Below are 22,508 nucleotides of genomic sequence, written 5' to 3' on the forward strand. Positions count from 1 at the left end.
ACAATGCCTACCATCAAATTAATACAAATACCAAATTTGGGGGAGGATATGGACAGAAGGGAATCCTCTTATACTGTTGGTGGAAATGTAAATAGGTGTGGAAAACAGTATGAAGTTTTTTTTTTTTTTTAAAGCTAAAAATAGAATTACCGTATGACCAAGCAGTTCCATTCCTGGGTATATATACCCAAAACAAAGACAAAAATACTTAATCGGAAAGATACGTGAACCCCAAAGTTCATAGTAACATTGTCTAATTATCTACACTCACCAAGATACAGAAGCAACATAAGTGTCAATCAGCAGATGATTGGGTAAAGATTTGGTGTGTGTGTGTGTGTGTGTGTGCGAGCACGCGTGCGCGCTCAGTAGCTCAGTTGTGCCTGACTCTTTGTGACCCTATGGACTATAGCCCACCAGGCTCTTCTGTCCATGGAATTTTCCAGGCAGGAATACTGGAATGTGTTGCCAGTCCCTTCTCCAGGGTCATCTCCTTGTATTTAAGCTTTATTCTGTTTTACCTGCAAATGTTTTTCTCTGCACAGTGAGACACCTGGGTTTACGTGTACTCGTATGCTACCAGTTTGACAATCCAAGACAAAGACAGTACCTTTCTCCCAGTTCCAGTTGAATATGTTCCAAGCAAGAACTTGTGCTGATCGGCTTGGTCTAACCCATGAATCAGTCACAGTAGCTCGGGAAGTGAGACTTAATCTATTAACTCTTGATGTAAAACAGTCAACTCCAAAAGTTAGTGGATAAAATTGCACTCATTAACTTATAATATAATTCTGTAGCACAGTCATTTTGAATTGGGTTTACTGGGTAGTTTTTCTGGTCTTGGCTGGGCTTATGTATATAGTTGGGGTCAGCTGCTGATCACTGGAAACTTGCTGGCCTACACTGGCCTCAACTAACATGTGATATCTCTGCTGAATGTGGTTTCTCATATTTTAGCAGGTTATTTTGGGCTTCACATGTTGTAACTGGACAGGGCTCCAAAAGAGAGAGTAGAAGTGTGCAAGGATTCTTGAGGCCTCTGCTTGGATCTGGACTTTAGCAAATTGTACTGTGTCCTATTAGTCAAAAATATCATAAGGCCAGGTCAGATTGAGGAGGGGAAAAGAGGTAGGTTTAGTGGCAGGTTAATGGCAAACTTGCAACTAGTGAAGGTACAGGTAAAAGCAGAGGATGTCACCATCTATGCAGTCACTCACAGAGTAGAGTGTTGAGAAGAAATAGCATAGCACGCACACAGCTAGTGAGATAATCCCTTCAGCTTCACTTTTATTTCTGTTTCTGTCACCTATCTCTTCTATGATGACTCACTGGAAAAGTCCCTGATGTTGGAAAAGATTGAGGGCAGAAGGAGAAGAGGGCATCAGAGGATGAGATGGCTGGATGGCATCACCAATGCAATGAACAGGAACTTGGGCAAACTCCAGGAGATGGTGAGGGACAGGTAGGCCTGGCGTGTTGCAGTCCATGGGGTCGCAAAGAGTCAGACACAACTGGGCAACTGAAAAACAACAACAGGAACATGCATTGCTCAACAAATATTACTAGTGCTTTCCTGCCTTAGTACTGTTCTTTGACTAACTGCCCATGTTTCTGATGATCCTGACACCTCGCTGCATATCTGTTAGCCCTCTGGCCTTTAAACTCACTTTGAGTGGTGGTCTATGGAAAACCCACCACCTCTGGGAAACTTCATATGATTACTCCCGGTGAAGGTAACTTTTTCTCCCTGGGACCTGTAGCAGTGGCTCTCAGTTTTAGCAGCACAATAGAATTTTGCGGGAAAAAAATTAATGCCTAGGTTATTGCTGCTCCTGCTGTTTATTTGCTAAGTCATGTCCAGCTCTTTATGACTCTATGGACTGTAGCTCACCAGGCTCCTCTGTCCATGGGATTCTCCAGGCAAGGATGCTAGAGTGGGTTGCCGTTTCCTTCTCTAGGGATCTTTCTGACCCAGGGATTGAAACCGCGTTTCCTGTGTCTCCTGCATTGGCAAGCAGATTCTTTATGACTGAGCCACCTAGGAAGCCCCTAGGTGACACCTTAGACCAATTAACCAGGATCTCTGGGAGAAGGGATCCTATCATCAGCTCCCCTGGTGATTCTAATGTACAACAAAGGTTGAGAGCCACTTTTCTACAATAATTTCTGATAAAGTTACTGATTTGTTAATTACCAATGCAGGATTACAGTGGTTTATTTCCTTTTATACTGCAAGCTCTTTAGGGCAGGCATCTTGCTTGTTTCCTTGTACCTAGCTGGCACTCAGTATGGGATTGTTGATAAAGTGAGCTAGAATTAAGATCCATTTTTATAATAAAATTTAAAATGGTCATATAAATTTTAAATGAAGCATCTTTTCAAAAATCATAACATATTCTTATTTTATAAAGTCAGTAGATAAATTAATTTCTCAGAAATATTTGTAAAGTCAACCAAATTTTTAACATTAAGAAACTGATGTGTATTTTTAATATATTAGCTTGCAAATCTTTTTTTTTCACATAGATATACTTGATTTTGTCTTCCCAACTACTATTACATTAAAGGAAGTCTTTATTTTACATTTCTTTGCAATGATTCCCCTTTGTGGCCCAGCATAGTGTTAAGTGATTGATATATTTATTGGTATATTTTAAAAATCATTTTTAATGACTAGATTACAAATAATTTCTGTATATGTAAGACTTCCATAAAATTAAGCATTGATTGTTGCAATGGCAGCATGGATGGCTAGAAAAATGTGAGTTATTCTTGCCTCCAGACATTAGAAAACAATATTCAGCTAAGCAGGAAATCAATTCTAAAATACAAATGTTCCTTAACAGGAGAAGTAGATGAAGAAATGATTGACTTGAATTACTAAGTCATTTCACACAATGATAGCAGGGTAAAATATTTCAAAATTGTTCTCACTGAATATTCTTCTATTCCTCCCACATACATGGAAGAAAAAGAAATCACTATACAGTCAAAGTAAATTTACATACATATATACAATCTAAACTCCCTCAGAGGAATGAGAACAAGAAAAATTGTCTTTATTTCTTTGGAATATATTTGCTTAAAGAAAAGAGACCTTGCTCCTATTACACTGAGTACTCGTGTCTTCTGTAGCTGGAGTATAATGGTGGATAAGAGAATAAAGCGGAAGGGCAAATAGAAGATTTCTTTACATAGGAGTGTCTGTAGGTGGAGTATGTGTTTACACATATTTGACCTACACTTTAAAAAGACATTAATTCATCACTCAGTAAACATTGTACTGTTTCAACTTCCCTCAAAGTAAAAAAGTAAAAAGCAGCAACAAAGACCAAGTTAGGTATATCTAACAAAAGGGCAGAGAAGGACTGATGTCCTCGAAAAGAAAAAATTGTCCTTACTCACAAAGGGCATGAAATATAAGCAGTAGCTTTAAATGTGTCAAACTTGACTCAAGACTTTCAGATTTCATAACCAAGAATGAAAAAGATCTTCTACCTAGACTCACCCACCTAGACTCAGAAAGAGATAGGCAAAGTGACACAGTTACCTTTACAACTATTTAACTTGCTGTTTGCTGATATCATTTGACTTTCCCAGTATTTTGAACTAATTAGTGATCAATATGGAAAGAGTAGATTTGGGAAGACTAGTGGGAGACATATCAGGAAAATTAAATGCTTTATAAAAAACCCTGTTTTTCCTTATTTTGTGAGAGGGAGAAAATAAATATATAGATTATGAGTTTTTATAATCCCCTCCCCTTCCTCTCTCATAGAAGAGAGTTTCTGCTAGTACTTGATCACTCAGGTTTTTGTAATACAGAATCAAGTTAGTGGGTGATGGAGGAAAATACAAAAGATTAGCAGATTTCAATTTGGAAAGAGCTTTCGCTCAGAGAGGTTGTCTTGAAGTAGAGAAAGGGAATCCAAAAAACAGTAATAGAGTAGAACTGCTACTACTATACTAATGGAATTGTTGACTGTATGAGGCCAAAGGAAAGGAAGTGTAGGTATGATTTTCAGATTCATGGTTTGGGCACCTACGGTATGTGTGTATGTGTGCTAAGTTGCTTCAGGCGTGTCCGACTCTTTGCAACACTATGGACTGTAGCCCGCCAGGCTCTTCTGTCCATGCAATTTCCTGGGCAAGAATACTGGAATGGATTGACATTTCCTTCTCCAGAGGATCTTCTCAACCCAGGGATCAAACCCATGTCTCTTACGTCTCCTACATTGGCAAGCGTGTTCTTTACCACTATTGCTACCTGGGAAGCTATCACGGTATAGTAGTATTAAAATGAAATATGTAGGAAGAACAGTAGGTTTGAGCATAAAATATAGAGTTTAGTTTTGGATGTGTTTGGATAATTGCAGAATAAGCATATGGAGAAAGCAGTTGGATGGGTGAGTCTGAAGTCAGAAAGAAGATTAACTGGAGCTGGAGACTTGGGAGTCTTCAGTATCGTAACAACTAACACTTGAATAGTGTGTGCTGTGTTTTAGGTACTGTAGTAACATTCACATCAGAGATCCTGTCATTTCAGTACAGGAATCTTGTGAAGAAGGTGCATCACTGTTATCATCATCTCCATTTCAAAGATGACCAAATTTAGGCTCCGAGAGGTTGAGTAACTTGCTGTAAATTATTGAGGTAGGACATGGCAATGGGGATGGAAATTGTTGAAGTTGGAGATCCCCTCCAACCTGGGCATCAAAGTGACACAAGTAGTATATGAGAAAGATTATGAGGAATGTAAAGAGGTAGGATGGTGTAGGTGGAGGAAAAGTTTTACAGAAACTGAAGATGAAAAACCAGAGTTAGAGACAAGGGCTTTTTTTTTTTTTCAAGGTGTAATTTTTAGATCTTTATTTTTTTTATTTTTTTTTAATAAATTTATTTATTTTAGTTGGGGGTTAACTACTTTACAATATTGTAGTGGTTTTTGCCATACATTTACATGAATCGGCCATGGGTTTACATGTGTTGCCCTTCCTGGACCACCGTCCCACCTCCCTCCCCATCCCATCCCTCTGGGTCATCCCATTGCCCCGGCCCTGAGCATTTGTCTCATGCATCGAACCTGGAATGGTGTTCTGTTTCACATATGATAATATACATGTTTCAATGCTATTCTCTCAGAACATCCCACCCTCACCTTCTCCCTCAGAGTCCATAAGACTGTTCTATGCAACTGTGTCTCTTATTCTGTCTCGCATATAGGGTTATCGTTACCATCCTTCAAATTCCATATATATGCATTAGTATACTGTATTGGTGTTTTTCTTTCTGGCTTACTTCACTCTGTATAATGGGCTCCAGTTTCATCCATCTCAATAGAACTGATTCAAATGTATTCTTTTTAATAGCTGAGTAATATTCCATTGTGTATATGTACCACAGCTTCCTTATCCATTTGTCTGTTGATGGACATCTAGGTTGCTTCCATGTCCTGGCTATTGCAAACAGTGCTGCAGTGAACAATGGGGTACACGTGTCTCTTTCAATTCTGGTTTCCTCGGTGTGTATGCCCAGCAGTGGGATTGCTGGGTCATATGGCAGTTCTATTTACAGTTTTTTAAGGAATCTCCACACTGTTCTCCATAGTGGCTGTACTAGTTTGCATTCCCACCAACAGTGTAAGAGGGTTCCCTTTTCTCCACACCCTCTCCAGCATTTATTGCTTGTCGACTTTCGGATAGCAGCCATTCTGACTGGCGTGAAATGGTACCTCATTGTGGTTTTGATTTGCATTTCTCTAATAATGAGTGATGTTGAGCATCTTTTCATGTGTTTGTTAGCCATCTGTGTGTCTTCTTTGGAGAACTGTCTGTTTAGTTCTTTGGCCCATTTTTTGATTGGGTCGTTTATTTTTCTGGAATTCAGCTGCAGGAGTTGCTTGTATATTTTTGAGATTAAATTGTTTGTCTGTTGCTTCATTTGCTATTATTTTCTCCCATTCCGAGGGCTGTCTTTTCACCTTGCTTATAGTTTCCTTTGTTGTGCAAAAGCTTTTAATTTTAATTAGGTCCCATTTGTTTATTTTTGCTTTTATTTCCAATATTCTGGGAGGTGGGTCATGGAGGATCCTGCTGTGATTTATGTCGGAGAGTGTTTTGTCTATGTTTTTCTCTAGGAGTTTTATAGTTTCTGGTCTTACATTTAGATCTTTAATCCATTTTGAGTTTATTTTTGTGCATGGTGTTAGAAAGTGTTCTAGTTTCATTCTTTTACAAGTGGTTGACCAGTTTTCCCAGCACCACTTGTTAAAGAGATTGTCTTTTCTCCATTGTAGACAAGGGCTTTGATTTGGGAAAACAATAGTGAAAATGGAGTTGGCTGACTAAATATAAAACAATCTGGAGGATAAGAGTAAAAAAAGGAAATGTGACAAATTGTATTGAGGCATAAAACCAGGAAGAGTAAAAGAGTAATTGTAGACCTAGTTTCTAGCTTGAGTATCAGTAAAAATCTCATACCACTAAAAAATGTAGGAATATTGAATAGGAAACTCTTGCGGTTTAGGAGAGTGAAATAATTCAACCTTTAATACTTTAAAACAGAAGGAGATAAAAGACAACAACAACAGAATAGGTGCTATAACTAATGTATAGAAAATTGAATCATGGAAGTCAAGGGAGAAATTTCAAGAAAGAAGTGCATTGTTTTATTGGTGGAATAGAAGATAGCTTCAAAAGAAGAGAGAGATTGATAAAAATGCAAACTGTGAAAAAAACTAAATGAGGCAACAAAGAAACTTTTGTAACACAGTAGCAGTAGAATTTTAGAAAATGAGGCAAGAAAGATGATGAAAATGCAAAGGAAACAAGTCTGAAATGAAATGAGAGAGAAAGGAACAGGACTGGATTGCAGCTACAATGTATAAAAGAAAAATTTCACCTACCAGTGAACTGGTCAAGTTAAACTTTGATACTATTGTAGTAGAGGAGAGAATGAACACAACTTTGCTGAAAGAATAGGTGGGAGCATTTTTAAATGCTAGGGTAACCTACTGGAAAAGTAATATTTCAGAAAGTTTAGTCAATGTGATTAGGCCATCCGTGTTTGTTAGCTGGCATTTATTGAAATTAGGTTCCTACCCTTCCTCAGAGACTAGGAGGCAGGAGCTCTAATTTTCTTGATGATTATATTTCAAAAGAGATGACCTCTAGTTTCTTGAGAAAGACATTCCAGGTTTGTAGATTTACATCTCAAAAAAAGAGACAAACAATTTACAAAGCAAGATTTCTAAAACAAAACGATGCTCTTAGAAAAGAAAGTCAGGGGCCCACCATTAGGAAGAAGGCTAATTAAAGTTTAGTTAAGCTTAAGAGGGACATTGAGGATATCTTAGTCAATTAGGAGCCACAGGTAGATTTGCTTTATTTAAGATGAAAAATATAACTCTATAGTTAACTTTGCATGATGATGTCTGATTAATGATAATTTTCTCCAGCACAAAAACTTATAAGCTATACTTCCATGAGATGATTCAACAGTTATTATTGTAGAAGTTCTCAAGTTACAGAAAGTTATTATTATTTTATACATAGCTTTTTTTGAAGCACTTAATTTCAGATTTACCCATTATTTCAAATTCAAGACACAATTTTTGGAGCTAACTTGTGTTGCCAAAAATGCTGAACAATAAAGGATTGTGAACTATCTCAAAGAATTTTGGTTTTATAGATAATATCTTACATGTCAATATTCTTCCAGTTATTCTTTAAGAGAACGAAGCAAAAATTTTTAATACAGATACCAAATATTTTTTCATTTCTTCTAATATGATATTTAGAATAGTTACCCTTCATTCATTCAATCAATCATTATTTAAAGAGTGGTTACTATGTAGTTGACACAGACTTCTGTTTTTAAAATTTGTGAGTTATACAAATCACAATATCATTTGTATAAATCACCAACTTCATTGTAGTTCAAATCACAAATTGAACATCATGTCAGGAGCTCTGCACATTCAGGAGCTCTGAACAAATCTGTTAACTTTTCCATAATATTCAGGCCTCTGCCCCCTAATTCATCCTTTACAGTCACCCATTAGTATCTGTGGGAGATTTGTTCCAGGGATCCCCAGCAGAAACCAAAACTGGAAGATGCTCAAGTCTCTGATATAAAAGTGTTGTATTTGCATATAACCTATACAGTTTCCTTCTGTATACTTTAAATCATTTCTAGATTACCTTTAATTCAACATAACACCTAATATAATGTAAATGCTATGTGCATAGTTGCCAGCATGTAGCAAATTCATTTTGCTTTTTAGAACTTTCTGGATTTTTTAAAATATTTTAATTCGAATTTATGGAGTCCACAGATTTGGAAACCATGGATATAGAGGGCTGACTGTGGAATGACATTGCTTCTAAAAGGTTTTGGTTTTCTACTCAACGGCCATCAGTGGCATTTGCCTACCAAGATTGAAAGTTTTCAGGGTTATAATGAAGTCTTTCCTTATTAGTCTAATACCTCTTCCCTATAAAATTTCTTCCCTCTAGTCAAGTACACCTGGAAGAATTAAGAGCTAATTAACTCAGTTAAGTTTTTAGTGATAGCAGATCTATTTTAATGCTGGTAAAGGTACTGAAAGACTGCAGAACAGCAGAACGCGACAGAACAGGGTAGTTTGATGATTCAGAGATGAATTCACTTTTATCATTTCTACACTAAACATAAATTGTAGGTTTTGACAGGAAGGAACTTATCACTGAGGTAAGAAATGTGCTAAAAAAAATGACTCAAGTGGTAATAATTGGCTAGTGCCGAGAAGAATCAGACATGTTAAGAGCACAGGAAACATTTAAGCTTTTCATGTCATGCTTAATGTCAAAAATTCACACCTATAGGTTTTAGGTTAAGCTAAACTGCTAGCCTGTACAAAGCACCTTATTTTAAGACAAAAAAGGGGGGAAAAAGTCACACAATACTGCGATTGCTGTGTGTAGTAAATTATCTCCCTTAGAAATAGCATGTCTCTTTCATAGTTCATAGTTACATAGTAACTAAATTCAATGTTTAGAAGTAAAGGTAAATTTACTTTCTTCTTGCCCTAACAGAGGTTCATTTTCCCCACCCTAATCTCTTCTTGTCCTAACAAAGGTTCATTTTCCCCACCCTAATCTATTAAACCGTAATGTGTATTTTAGCAATAAACAGTCCATGAAGTGAACAGGTCTGGTCTTCTACCAATAGGTCAAGTATTTGACTCAATAAATGGAGCTAACTTGAAATTCCTGAAAGTTTCAATTTTCAAATTTCATAATTCTTTGATAATTTTAGTTCTATACTTTTATCACCTATCTACAGATCTCTAACACAATGTTCACCCAGTAACACTAAAGCATTCTGACATGAGATGGATACTTTCATATATATATATATATATACATACATATATATATATGTATGTATATATATATCACAAAATAATAGTAAGAAGTTTAGATCTCAGCTCCTGCTGGGAGCAAAGTTTTAAGGACTGAGTCCAGATAATTTCCTGCCGAGTTTACTCGCTCAAAAGATGTTATGGTTTTGTAACTACAGTAGGAGATTTTAAAGTATCAGTTCTAAAAAATGGTTTTATAACTAACCCTGATGATCTTGCTGCCCAGCCAAGAGCCTGAATTTAAAGGAAAGGGCGGGACAAAAGGTCAGATTCTTAGGGGCAGGATGCTTGCCTTATGCTAGACGAATTGAACTACACTTAGACACCTACAGAGCTCCAGTTGTACAGTTGTAATCTCTCTCAGAACATCAAATAGAAATAGGCACTAGACGCTTTAATTGGATCTGTATTTCAAAGAGGAGAGTACTTGGGGTGTGATGTCTTTCAGAAACCTTCCTCTTCCTAAATACGTCATAAAAGACAAGGCTTTATATGTGTAACCAAACTCCTGTGTGTGTATGTGTGTGTGTGTGTGTGTGTGTGTGTGTGTGTATGTACTCTCACATTCTAATCATCATCAACTTTAACAACAACATGGTGACTAGTGGCTTCATATTACAGGTTCTTACTGTAAAGAGGTAAGATTATAATAATGTAGAAAACATCCCATGTATCATGCATGCTGTCCCATCTGGAGCTTCTCCTCTCAGGCACCATGCCTACCGGCAGTAGGATGAATTCTACTGCCACAAGGTTTATGTTAGGATCAGGTTCATGCTACCATCTCTGTTTCATATCTCATGGAGGATCTCTCTGGGACCAGTGTGACAGTGGAGGTTCACTGCCCTTCTGCTATATTACCTATTGCAGGGCAGATATAAGAAAGAAACCTAATCAGTAGTAGGATTGATTGACGTTGGAAACACTGGAAATATGGTTGTCAGCTGTTTACAGAGGGCATCTGAAAATACCAGCTGCCTAACACCTGTGTTTCCCTGGTGGCTCAGACAGTAAAAAATCCACCTGCAATGTGGGAGATCTGGGTTCAATCCCTGGGTTGTAAGATCCCCTGGAGGAGGGCATAGAAACCCACTCCAGTATTCTTGCCTGGAGAATCCCCATGGGCAGAGGAGACTGGTGGGTTACAGTCCATGGGGTCGCAGAGAGTTGGACAAAACTAAGCAACCAAGAACACACACACAATGCCTGTAAGTCTTGGTCATGAGGAATGGTGTAGTAATTAGAAGCATGACTTCCCATAGAAAATTAAGATTGCATGCATACATAGTTCCTTCCTCTGGGAAAGCTGGGCATGAGATATCAGATTCATCTAGTTCATATTCCAAGTAGCCCAGAGTGACTTAGAAAATTCTGTTCTTTGCAACTAGAATGTTTGATGTGAGTCAAGAGTTAGGATAAACTTTTTGAAAAGTTTATCTCATCTAATACTCCTAATCATCCTGGGAAGCAGAAACTATTTCAATTCTTACTTGTCCAATTATGGAAACTGAAATATAACAGTTTATATAAATCTACCATGGCTCCACAGTGCGGAGAGCCAGCTTTTGTACCTGAAAACTGAAAAAGCACTGAAGATATACAGATATGGGATGAATAGAACCTCATTTATAAAGCATTGTCCAAATTCATTTATTTTCACAGTGTTAACATGGTATTGTTAGCATTAAAAATATTACAAAAAGCAATAAACATGTTGGATTAATGTGAGATTAAGAAACATGGCTGGCTATGGCACCAAAATTCATCCCAAAAAAGGAAATGGTAATATCTAACATGCATGAATTGCTTCCTATTTCTAATTTAGAAGTGCCAGGAGGCAGGTTAGGAAAGTCAGCGTGACCAGCAGTAAGTCCATGGATCAGTTAAGTTCAGTTCAGTCCAGTTCAGTCGCTTAGTTGTGTCTGATTCTTTGTGACCCCATGGACCACAGCACACCAGGACTCCCTGTCCATCACCAGCTCCCAGAGTTTACCCAAACTCATGTCCATTGAGTTGGTGATGCCATCTAACCATCTCATCCTCTGTCGTCCCCTTCTCCTCCTGCCTTCAATCTTTCCCAGCATCAGGTCTTTTCAAATGAGACAGCTCTTTGCTTCAGGTGGCCAAAGTATTGGAGTTCAGCTCCAACTTCAGTCCTTCCGATGAACACCCAGGACTTATCTCCTTTAGGATTGACTGGTTGGATCTCCGTGCAGTCTAAGGGACTCTCAAGAGTCTTCTCCAACACCACAGTTCAAAAGCATCAATTCTTCAGCGCTCAGTTTTCTTCACAGTCCAACTCTCACATCCATACACGACCACTGGAAAAACCATAGCCTTGACTAGACAGACCTTTGTTGGCAAAGTAATGTCTCTGCTTTTTAATATGCTATCTAGGTTAGTCATAACTTCCTTCCAAGGAGTGAGCGTCTTTTAATTTCATGGCTGCAGTCACCATCTGCAGTGATTTTGGAGGCTCCCAAAATAAAGTCAGCCACTGTTTCCCATCTATTTGCCATGAAGTGATGGAACCGGATGCCATGATTTTAGTTTTCTGAATGTTGAGTTTTAAGCCAACTTTTTCACTCTCCTCTTTCACTTTCATCAAGAGGCTCTTTAGTTCTTCTTTGCTTTCTGCCATAAGGGTGGTGTCATCCGCATATCTGAGGTTATTGATATTTCTCCCAGCAATCTTGATTCCAGCTTGTGCTTCCTCCAGTCCAGCATTTCTCATGATGTGCTCTGCATATAAGTTAAATAAGCAGGGTGACAATATACAGCCTTGATGTACTCCTTTCCCGATTTGGAACCAGTCTGTTGTTCCATGTCCAGTTCTAACTGTTGCTTCCTGACCTGCATACAGATTTCTCAAGAGGCAGGTCAGGGATAGTCATGGGTAAAATTGTTAAATAGGGAGTTTGTCATCAGTTTCAATATCTTCCTAAAAAGTTCAAAATTCTTGGCATGGATGACTCTGTCCATCAACCTCATAACCCTTCACACTGAGATTCGACTACACTCTAGCGTGACTTCTGTTGGCCCAAGTTCATCTCCCTAGAAGGATTCCAGGTCCTTTCAAAATATCTGCCTGAGAAAATTCAGCATTGCCAAAGGAATTTACTATTTGTTCCAGCCAAAACATGACTATGGGCCTCTCTCTTCCCTTTTCTTAGAGTAGCTATTTCAAAAAACTTGCAACTATAAATCCTTTCTCTCCCCTTCGAGACATTAATGCTCTACCAAACCAGAAATATTTCCTCAAAGACTTATAAGTCATCTCTTTGAAATGTAGGCATCTAGAGACATCACTCTCCTGTCTCCCAGTTCCTGTGAGAGAGTAAGAATTTAATTACAGTGCACCTGGCTTCAATTGCAAAGTTAACTTCTCTCCTGAAGATATAAAAGTTGTTTCTCTATCAAATAAGTACCAATCAGCAAACTACATTGACTACCTCCACCCCTCTTAACATCCTTACTGTTTTTCTTTAGCAAGTATGTGTATATGTTTGTGGCTCAGCTGCTTAATCTTGTCTGACTTTTTGGGAAACCAAGATCTATAGTCCACCATGATCTGTAGTCCTCTGTCCACAGGATTATCCCAGCCAGAAAACCAGAGTGGGTTGTCATGTCCTCCTCCAGGTGACCTTCCCAGCCCAGGGATCGAATCTGTCCATGTCTGTTACATCTTCTGCATTGGTGGGCCAACTCTTTACCACTGAGCCACCTAGAAGCACACTTGGCATTTAAAAAGCCTCCCACCTCTTCCTTTACCCCCTGGTGGAGTTTGAGTGAGCTGTTTACACTGAGTCTCTCTCTCCTACTCTATTTGTCTGAATGAAATCTGACTTATTTGGCAGTTCTCTAAAATGCCCTTATAATTTATTTACCTCGTCTAAAACTTTATTTGCCCTGTACTTGCCAAATATTAATCCACATATGGACCACCTGAGGATCTTGTTAAAATCCTAAATCTTGCTTGTAGATACGGGGTAGGCTTAGGATTCTGTATGTCTTTCAATCTCCCACATGATACAGATGAATGAACCTACTTTAAGTAGCAAGGCACAGGAGGATGCTTAATTATATTGACTGATAAATCCCTTTTGGCCACTGTTTAATATTCAACTCAATGATGATCTTGCTGATCATGCTGCTTAAAATTGTAAACCCTCCCCAAAGCTCCATCCTGATGTTCCCTTCTCTCTTGCCTGCACTGTTTTTCACTAAAGCTCTTTCACCATCTGAATTATTATGTATTTTCTTATTTATTTATGATGTATTCCTTCCAGAAGGATATAAGCTTCACAAAGCAACAGATTTATCTCCTTCTTGTTCACAGCCATACCACATTATCCAGAATACTTCTCACCACAGGATAGGTGCTCAGGGAATGATTTTGGTGAACTCATAGACCATCTAAATTATACATAGAACTTACGGCTTAGTGTGATTGAACCACTAAGGCAACATGTATACAAAAAATGCAAGCAAATGGAGTGATTAAACAGCAAGGATTCTGAGCAACACAGGGGAAATATTATGGATAAAAGGACTAACAGACCTTCCTTAGGTGTCACCATCCAGGTAAGTCCTCTGGCTCTTCAAAGAATCAGCTGCTACAGGGCAGTCTGCAAGGTTGAGTGGTTAATTGTTTCATTAATTATTGCAAAAATAAGACCCATGTTCCTTTTTTTAATGTAAACATGTTTACTTGATCCAGTCGTTCCTTCTATTTTTGGTTATTTTTAATAACTATATTCTGCATTTTAAATTTTATAAAGCTGAAAATAGGAAACCTGTAGGAGATAGAGTCCAAGTCATATTTTCAAATTAATCTGACAACTTTTCCTTTACTGCTGCCTATGTTTATTCACATTTATTCTTCCTAATTCCAAATATTTATTAATACTTTCTATTATGAAATGCACAATTATATAAAAATTAGAAGTCCATTTAGCAGTGAGGCTATTACAGAGAATGCAATACAAATCCCTGTGCATGCATGCGTGCTTGCTTAATCACTTCAGTTGTGTCCAACCCTCTGCGACTCCATGGACTGCAGCCCACCAGGCTCCTCTGTCCATAAGATTCTCCAGACAAAAATACTGGAGTGAGTTGCCATGCTCTGCTCCACAAATCCCTATACACATCAGTATTTAGGACAATGATTCTTAACCCTATCTATACTTTCTTTTTATAACTAATATTTTGTAATAACCCCATTACTCTTCTGAGTGTTATTGCTAGAATAAAAAAATTAAATGCACACGTTATTTTTTGTGTGTAATGTGAATCAGACCTAATAAAAAGATGTTTGTAGTAAAATAATTTTAAAATTAATGTATAAATACTAATACATAGAGCAGATTTTATTTCTCTTTCTCCCTATATAAACCCATACACTCTAAGGATTGATACCCATTAGATTGGAACTCTTTACAAAAAGAATTCTGCTGTTGTAAGTACAGGTGATACACATCTGCAGTTTTGTGTGAGTGTACCTAGGATTAGTGGGTTACTTGGGTTTAAATTCTGTAATCTCCTGACAACCTTTCACTCTTGAGTGTGCTCCAATAGTAGCAGAAACCTTCTGTGCATCCTGCTCTAATCTAGAGATTTCCCTTTCTGCTGAGCCATTCTTTGTCTGCCAGTGGGTTTGCTACTCTTTTAGTTGAAAGCTGCATTTTGGTTCTTTACTATTTCTGAATAGGCTGCATTTTCAGACCTTTTCATCCTCATAGCTCAATCCACACTCTCTCCTTTCCAATAGTGACTTTTTTCTTTGAAGTACCCAGTATTTATATTTATGCTATTCTTAATATCTCATAGATAAGAAGTAAGATTAGTTCTGAAACATAGGCATAAAAATAACTCAATGTTTTCCAAAACTTTCCTCTTTCCTAATGTATCCTAGATTTTTAATATGTTGAAACAGAATTCCTATGATCTATGACTCCTCCCTCCACTTTCACCATTACAAGCTAACTAGTTCTGCTTCATAGTTGTATTTGTTACTTATAAAAGCTTTGTGACTTTCTTTGAAATGCATATCTTCATTTAAGGCATACATTTTTAGCTACATTATAAACAAGAGCACATGATTATTTGAGATAACTTGTCATAAAAAAAATAAGATTACTAGGTATTTTGTTAAAAATGTCCATAGAAAATATCTTTAAAGAGACTGAGCAATCTATGAAAATATAACGGAAGGAAAGTAGGAAAAAATGTGGTAGTAAATGAAGACAACAATCTCATAATGACCCAAATTCTATGCCGCATAGTCTAAAGTAGATCTTCATAAGTTCTTCAATGTCACATTCTTTTTGTTATTTAGAATAAGGTGACACTCTTCACTATCAAAATGAATATTTAAAACTCTTTTCATGTATATTTTTGATCTCCTTCAGTGTCATTTTTCCTCTTTTCATGCTCTGTATTTGAATTGCTTCTCCAATGTATATTGATGGCAAAGTTTGTTTCCTTGTGGATCCAAGGCCCTGTAGCCCCTTTGAATCTTAAAACAATATAAAGTGGGGATGTAGAAGTCTTGACTTGTGTTTATGTACAGAAGATTATATTAGGATAGATAGCTTGAGAACTGAGATGTCTTAGTTTTTGGCTGATTATCAATTCTAATTTTCCTTGCTCCCAGATCTAAAATAAATGAATAGTCAGTATTCAAAATTCCCAGTCATGATCTCCTTATATAACATAAGCCTTTGAATCTGGCAAATACTTCATAATCTGGAGAGATAAAGCATCTTTAGAAATGTCACAACTTTTTTTTTTTGTAAGAAATTTTGCTATTTTTGTCATCAGAGAAACACATGTTTTGAGAAATAAGCTGAGATAATAGATAGGAATTACTTATGGATTATTGAAGATACTTAATATTTTGCAGCTATAAACTAATTCCTTAGGTAGATATTATAGACTGAAGTCACTTTAAAGTGTATGCAGAAAAGTTTATCATTTATTGTCATACAATATATTTTACAACTTAAATGAAAAAGATATTTCTCAAACCTACTAGGTAAAGCCTGCCTGCAATGTAGGAGACACAGGTTCAATCCCTGGTCAGGAAGACCCCCTGGAGAAGGAAATGGCAACCCACTCCAGTATTTTTGCCTGGAGAATTCCATGGACAGAGGAGCCTGGTGGGCTCCATGAGGTCACAAAGAGTTGGACAGAACTGAGTGACTAACATTTAAGACCAGAACTTTTTCTGGGATGTATTTCACTGTCCTTCTGGAAAGCAGTTAATATTCATGGTAAAATGAGAAATTTTCTGACAGACTTTCAAGAAATTAAGATTTTTACTGGGAATATGCCCTCACCCACTAGACTCAGACTTATAGAGGGGTTAATAACCTTTAACCAGGGGCTTCCTAGGTGGTGCCAGTGGTAAAGAATCTGCTTGCCAATGCAGGAGACATATGAGACTCACGTTTGATCCCTGGGTCAGGAAGATCCCCTGGAGGAGAGCATGGCAACCTATTCCAGAATTCTTGCTTGGAGAATCCCATGGACAGGGGAGCCTGGTGTGTTGCAGTCCATAGGGTCACAAAGAGTCAGACACGACTGAAGTGACTTAGCGTGCACATACACACACACACACACACACACACACACACTCTTTATTTAACCAGATAATTTTCTAAAACAATTATTGTTGAAATGGTATTTTAATTTTTACTTACAAAATAGCTCTATCTAGATGGAATCTTTGAACAGGCTTACTCAGAACTCTCTTGTCAAGTTTGAGCTAAATTTTTGACATATATTTGTTATTCATTTATATGACAAATTATTTTAATAAAAATATAAAGTCTCAGAGCTTGTCAACATTCATATCTTGGATTAATTAGCAAAATCATATAGTAGATTTCTGTTTATGTTGTTTATGTAAAGGCTAATAATGAACTAAAGAAGATCAGTCCTGGATGTTCATTGGAAGGACTGATGTTGAAGCTGAAACTCCAATACTTTGGCTACCTGATGCGAAGAGCTGACTCATTGGAAAAGACCCTGATGCTGGGAAAGATTGAAGGCAGGAGGAGAAGGGGACGACAGAGGATGAGATGGCTGGATGGCATCACCCACTCGATGGACATGGGTTTGGGTAGACTCCGGGAGTTGGTGATGGACAGGGAGGCCTGGCATGCTGCGATTCATGGGGTTGCAAAGAGTCGGACACGACTGAGTGACTGAACTGAACTGAATAATGAACTAACTTGGGAAAGACTAAGCTTTCATTATAGGTTTCAGTTTAAGAAGCTATTATCTGAGAGTTTCAAATATGGAGAAATTAAAATTCAATGCCGTTTATTCACAGAAATATATGATGTCATATGTACGGTAAATAATCATGCCTTCAAAAAGAACCATGCAAAACAAGCCCAAATCAATAGGTTTGATCATTGTTTTTCTATTAGTGTAAAAACAGATGCTTACGCTGGATTTAAAGCTATAGTTGTTGTTTAGTTGTTAAGTCATTCCAATGCTTTGAGACCCCAGACTTGTAGCTGACCAGGCTCCTCTGTCCATGAGATTTTCCAGGCAAGAATACTGAAGTGGGTTTTCATTTCCTTCTCCAGGGGATCTTTCCAACCCAGGGATCGAACCTTTGTCTCTTATGTCTTTTTCATTGGCAGGCGGATTCTTTATCACTGAGCCACCAGGGAAGCAAACGTTTAGAATCTAGACAGTCTGAATTTGGGAAGCTATACATATTTAAAGGGTCATGGAACATGCCTAGGAGGCCTTTAAAGATCATTTATGAGCCACACACATAAAAGTAATCACAGTTGTTTCTGATCGCAAAAGTGATGCCAACTCGGTGATTTATTGTATTAAGAAAATTGAACTTCAAATGAGTTTTGACTGCTTTCCAAAATGGAATTTAATGATACCAAGTAGAGGTAAACCACAGCTGGGGATATTCACATCAACTTGCCACCAGTCCTTAGATTGTTCTGAACTGGGGGTCAAACATATTTTGATTCATTCTACTGGCTTTGTGATACATGTTTAGTGTTTTAAGGTAATTACTGTGAAGAGGACAATCACTTGAATCTTTCCATATGCTTGTTTACAAGCCAATATTTTTAATAAAGACTTGATTTTTGGCATGGAGTTATATGCAGACTATATGCTATATAGTGTATGTACGTTTTTCATCCATTTAATACTATTTAATATTTCTCAAATGAAATACTTCATTATGTTAAATACCTGAATATCACACTTTGAGCAACTCAGAACTATATGTACCTTCTCAATACAATTGAGGGGGTAATCAAGTCTGAAAGGCAATCAAGTATTACAAAATCACTAAGATTTTCTTCTAAACAACTGTAATAAAATTATCTTTTTCTGGGGGCAGATTTGTGAATATGCCATAAAATTTTTCCTGTAGAGAAAAGATCATGCTTCTCATACCCTAAAGCTATGAAGGAAATGATGAAGAACAAAATAACATATTAATGGAAATGTAAATTGTTCCCAGCGAAGGAAGGAATGTGGCCTCTGGTGAAAAACTCCAAAATGGGAGGAGGAGCAATAGGGCCGGTCTGCTTCTAAATCCTTCATGAATTTGGGCAAGGTACTTCATACTTTCTTTGTTCTCTTTTAAAAGCAGAGATTCTTATCATGATTAACTTCACTGTTGGCCAGTATATAGATCATAGATGTTATTTTTATAAAAAGGAAGGAATCAAAATTATGTAAGAAAGTCACTGCTTTCAAGTGCCAGTAGCAGGTATACCTAACCCTGAATACAGCAAATCTTTGTTTCATCCTGTTTTCCTGGAAAAAGGACAGAGTGAACAAAGTTATAGAAGTAACAATGCAGTGCCTGCAGCCAGTCACACTTTAAAAAATTTCTGACCATTCTTTTCAGCTATTGATGCTCAGCATCCAATTATCCTGTAAGCACTCATTTCGTTCATTTTGTATAATATAAGTAATTTTTCAAATAGAGCATGTAGTTACAAACAAAATAACCACACCTGGGTTTCATGGCACATATTCTAGAAGGAGGGGAAGGAAATGGCAACCCACTCCAGTATTCTTGCCTGGAGACTCCTGTGGATGGAGGAGCCTGGTGGGCTGCTGTCCATGGGGTCGCACAGAGTCAGGCACGACTGAAGAGACTTGGCATGTATGGCATTCTAGAAGGACAGAGGTAGAAGGGAGAGAAACCTTGTTCAAAGAGCTTAATGTTGTAAATGATGATAGTGAGATACACAGCGGCAAAGGAGCATAGTGAAATTAACACATATAAACACACAAGGCGAAAAAGGAGGTGTGGAGTCCTTAAAAATAGGCTTGAAAGATAGTACAGATGGTTTGCATTTTGAAGTGTAAATAATTCAGGATTTGAAATAATACATCTAAAATTCAAAACACATCACATTGTTTAAATCACCCAAGTCCATTAGTTTATTCTAGCAATTTGACTGAGTACTTTGTAGTGTCTTGCAGATGTTACGTTCTTTTTTTGTAAATGGAAAAACAGTCACCTACAGAAAGTGAGGCAACATTCACTTAAGGAGAGGTAACAGAGATGGGGAGACAGGCTATTTATTTGATGACTATAATCTATTTCCACTCCTGCTATTTTTGCTTAACACTTTTGAGAATCCTTCACTCACTGTAATATACTCTGTCTCAAGCTTTTAGGTCTGATTCAAAATTCATTAGCATATGGAGGTTCTGTCACTATCCAAAAGCTTTAGAAGACTGATGGCTTTGGTAAAATAGGTTTGTATATGTAAATTATGGGCAATTATTTCTCATCCGCATATCCAATAAAGCACAGATATATTTGTGTTTTGAAATTGCATAAAACCACATGCTAAGAAAGTACAGCGTGAAGAAGAAAAAAACTCAACTTGTACATTATAGAAGAGGAAAAAAACACAGGGATAGCTGGAAAATCCATGTTCTATTTAAGTTATTTTCTTTCGATAGTTAGAGAATACCTATAATTCATTTTATGACGATTATCAAGTAAAAGCCCTCTTGGACATCTTGTGATATAAAGACAGAAAGACAGAGGCAAATCTATACTCTAAAATAAAATGTTTGACTAGTGTATATTGATAAAATAAAATATTCATGATTTTAGTTTATTTTTTGTTGAATTTATTAATAATCTTTATATATATATTTATATATGTATGGCTTTGAGCAAAGACAAAAGAAATTCTCTAATTCATCCCTGATCATACAGTTGTTGTAAGAATCAGCTATTCTACTATTTTCCCAGCAGCAGAAAGATCAATCCTTTCAGTAATACATTTCTTTCTGTACAGTTTAAAACTCCATACTTATGGGCTTAACTATGTACAGAGAAAAGTGGTCACTTCTCAACTAGTAATGAACTTTTATGTTACAGGAATGTGAGTCAATTTTCTTCTTAACCTAAGTATATATATTCATACATATATATGTATATAATTTACCCTGTACCACTTTATTAGTTTAACATATAAACCTTAGGGTTTTTTTGTCCATTCTATTACAAAGTGAATAAAAACTTTATGGTTGCACTGAAAGACCATGCAATTCAATTTTGCTTATGTTTCTCAATAGTGCTCAAAATAAAAAACCAAACATTTATATATATAAAAATATTTCACTACCAAACCCATTAGTTCTATCAAATGTAAACCTTTAATAATTTGAAGGACCAATAATGATCTTAATAAATTGAAGTTAATTATCAGTATTTTAATAAAATAAAGTAGTTTTGTACTGATATGTAAATGGTCTTGCAGCTTCCCCATAGGTCCTAGGTAGACTGAACAATCCCTTTCTTACACCACTCCTGACCTCCATCATAGGTCACCAGCATGTTCATGATTACACATTGTCTAGCATTGTCGATTCCTTTCACACAAGCTAGAATTTGTTAGAAATTAAACATAACAACTCATTTTGGTATTATAAGTATTATATCCATAAAAGGCATAACAGGCGGCATGGATCCATTTCAGAGTTTTGCTTTTGTTTTCTGTCCTCAAGTCTATCTGGAGGCCCTGCCCCATTTAGTGCATGATCTTTGTTAAGTTCTTCTTAAATGCATCGCCAGTGTCAGAGATATGGAAGACCTCCACTTTAGGTCATTCTCTTAAGTTGGGTTATTTACAGAAGTCTGTTATTGGGAATCTTCCAACTGTGTTCCAGTCATCCATCATATTCGAGGGGTGTGTTAGGCACAAATGATTTCTAAGGGACTTCTTTGAGAAGAAGCAGATGTTCACAGATCATGAACAGAATTAAGGAAACATACAAACAAAAAAAAAGTCGATGCTCGCAGACATTGACTTTGACCTCCCGCTTGATGTCACCAGGTCTGTACTTTTTTCAGCACATTTAAAATAACAAACCTCCTTTCTAAGGACTATGTTAGTCACCACATTCCTGAAGATTTACTAACCATTTAGCTAACAATACACAAAGAGCAAAGTGTTTGTTCCCAAACAGATGATGCTATAGTGTATTTATTTTTTTAAATTAACACCACAGTAAACTACCAACTACAGTGAAAGACACAGAACACACTGGCAACTCCAAATCAAGCTGTAGTTTACAAATCATCATTTAAATGATAAAGATAATAATAACATTAAATGAAAGTGAAAACCTCACTTCTAGACTTAAGTCAGAGATCCAAGTCAGCCTTACAGGAATTTTAAGATAGGCAATTAATGAATGGTTATACTTTTCTAGAAATGAGAAATACTGTAAGCTTTCCCCTACAATGACTGCTTTGAACCTACTTTTTTTCCCCCAAGGCATGCAGGGCCTATTTTCAGATGCTTGATTATGGCAAGGAAGAAGAAAAGTAATGATTTTTGGTATAATACAAGCAATTTGTAGAACCAAGCATACAATTTTGCATAAAACATTGCAGGTTAAAATAATATTGTAGGTTTCAAGCCATTGCATTACAGTTGAATAATTGTCACAATTAGGTTTTGTAAAATTTAAAACTCTAAGTTTTGAAGTGAAGCAGTAAAACTAAATTCTTAAACAATGACTTTTGCCTTCATACAGCACAGAAGAGCTATTTTTATTTGGGTTGAAACAGTTA

General features: G+C 36.9%; 1 long non-coding RNA gene across 1 annotated transcript; it reads right to left on the reverse strand.

Moving 5' to 3' along the window:
- Positions 1 to 1,262: 1,262 nt before the first annotated feature.
- On the reverse strand, positions 1,263 to 16,548 carry LOC145516594 (uncharacterized). Its single transcript, XR_014061530.1, has 3 exons — positions 16,437 to 16,548; positions 13,965 to 14,031; positions 1,263 to 1,519 (listed from the first exon to the last, which is right to left on the reverse strand). It is a non-coding gene; the product is annotated as an uncharacterized LOC145516594 (long non-coding RNA).
- Positions 16,549 to 22,508: the final 5,960 nt, after the last annotated feature.

Source organism: Giraffa tippelskirchi, chromosome 8, assembly GCF_054371585.1.
Source record: "Giraffa tippelskirchi isolate mGirTip1 chromosome 8, T2T-mGirTip1v1.2.pri, whole genome shotgun sequence".
NCBI lineage: Eukaryota > Metazoa > Chordata > Mammalia > Artiodactyla > Giraffidae > Giraffa > Giraffa tippelskirchi.